The sequence below is a fragment of the Arachis ipaensis genome, chromosome B07, assembly GCF_000816755.2.
Source record: "Arachis ipaensis cultivar K30076 chromosome B07, Araip1.1, whole genome shotgun sequence".
In the NCBI taxonomy this organism is placed as follows: Eukaryota; Viridiplantae; Streptophyta; class Magnoliopsida; order Fabales; family Fabaceae; genus Arachis; species Arachis ipaensis.
This window is the reverse complement of record NC_029791.2, coordinates 11056386-11058811: the sequence shown is the minus strand read 5'-3', so window position 1 is coordinate 11058811 and position 2426 is coordinate 11056386. Positions and strand designations below refer to the sequence as shown.

Below are 2426 nucleotides of genomic sequence, written 5' to 3'. Positions count from 1 at the left end.
TGCAATCAATTTAAAAAATAATTATTTTTATTGATATGACTAGGAGTGGCAGGCAAGGTAACCCGACTCAGCCCTCCTAATGGCCAGTTGGCAGCCAATTTCTTTCGTGTTTTAGCATACAATTTCATAAATATTTTAATAAACCAACAGTTTTTAAATTCAAAAAAAAAAAGTATTTATAATTTTAAATTTCTAATATAGTTATCAATAAAGTATTTTGTAACAAAATAATTCAACAAATATTGTCCAAACTAAAATAAATAATTTTTAAAACATCTAATTGAACATTGTCCAAGCGTCGAAGAGATGGAGCAGCTTGCGACAGAGAGGCGTGACGGAGACGTGCGAGCAAACGACAGACGGTTGTGAGCCTAGAACACTGAAAAGAGAGTCGAAGAGGCACGACGGATGCTGGCGATGACAAAGGATGCCGACGACGGTGTTCGAGAGTGTGTCTGCGTCTGTGACGGTTAAAGAGAGAACCTGAAAGGTAGAGAGCTCGTGAAACAAGGACAAAGAGTGATTATTTTTTACTAAGGTTAGAGGTTGATTTGAAATTGTGAAAGTGTTCACCGCTTTAGCGGATTGGCAATTGGGAATATGGGTTTGAGTAGTTTTTTGGTTTAGAAAAAGAAAGAAAAATAAAATAAAATAACGCCAAAGCACATGGATTATATGGTGCGGGTTAGGTTTTTTTCTTATTATTATAGCGGTCTCAAAATTCTAATCTGGTTCATCTTTTTGAGCGAGTAAAGCGAGTCGACACGATAGATTTTCGGTTCGTTTATCATCCCTAAATATAACATTATATAATTGAATATATGTATAAAATCACTTTACAAAATAGTACATTAAAATTAAATTACAAAATCTATTAATCCACTAATATATATAAATGGAATAAGTCTCTAACTCTCCATGACCAAATAAAATGTATTTTTTTCGCAGAGTAAAAAAATGGAAAAAGAAATTATACATTACTCTGTTGAACTTAATTGAATTTGGGATATAATTCTACAACTTTTGCTAATAGTATATAGTTAAAATATTTGAGTTGAGTTACAATTCGTAATCAAATTTGGACACTCTTATACTCAATATATCACACCTATCAACTAGCCTATTCATCTCTACCAATATACATTTCCAAATAGCTCTGTATATTACATAAATGAATGTGATGAATTAGTTGTTATTTAATCTAATGACTAATTAATGACTGAAAAATCACTTCTCACAAATGCAACCTGGAAAAGGGTTTGCATAGAAATTCTCTTCCAATTTGGGGTGGCGATCAATTTTTCTAGGATGTGGTGCTCCCACATTGTTTTTGTGTATGCTCTTAACCTTAGATGAGAAATCTTCCCAAGAAATTAAGTCACTGTCTAATTCATCAACCAACCTAACAAACTTTTGCCTGCAACATGTTGAAAAACATCATTAATTAGACATCACATACTTGCCCATTTTACCATATGGTTGAATTGTGGAGTTATTTTTGTTCTTACAGTTTCAATTCAATAAGTGTATTTTTTTTAATTGTATTCTCATATTTATGATGAACCATATTGTTTATTATTTATCTAATAGTTTGTTGATCTCTATTTGAATTTTTTTTTTATGATTGCTAATTGTAACAATTTATCCAATATTTATGATTTCTTGATGGCAGATAATTTTTTGATGATATTTTCATTAATATTTGATAACTACTGGAAACAAAAAATAATTGTTACTAAAAATATCATTAAAAATTTCATTTTTTGAAATTTACTTCTTTTAACAATTAGTGATTGAAAAAAATATTAGTAAAACTTTTTCATTAGCTAATTTTGTAAAAACTGACTTTGTTGCCCTAATATCCTAAATGTAACCAAAGACTACTAATCAAATGATGATATAGTAAATTTTAAAATGGTTCTTCAAATTAGCTACATATACTAAAATGGTTTTTGAGATTTTAAAATGTTATTAGTCTCTTGATTTTTTTTTTCACTAAATGATCTATCATACCGTTAAGAATTAACATAGTATATTTTTATTAATTACAGTAATATAATTAGTGCAATTAGAATGTCTGAACCTACTTTACTTTAGTGAATGTAATGGATCACTTTGAAGATTAATTTGAATTAGATAACTATTAATTTGCATTTGTTTATAGAGATGGAATATGAGACAGAGATACAGAGACATAAAATTGTGTTTGACACATGAGATATGAATAAAAATATTATGTATAAAGACACTAAATTAATATATTTTGTGTGTATCCTGACAAAAAGGATATAGAGACATAACTTATTTTTTATTTTTTCTTTCATTATTCTTACTAATTTTTTATAATTATATTTTTTTAATATTATATTTTTTTTCTCAAATTTTTTAAATAAAAAAAAATAAAAATAAATTAAAATTTCATAATA

At 27.7% G+C, this 2426-nt stretch overlaps 1 pseudogene; it reads right to left on the bottom strand.

Moving 5' to 3' along the window:
- Window positions 1221-2426, bottom strand: part of LOC107606615 — a 6568-nt pseudogene continuing 5362 nt past the window's right edge.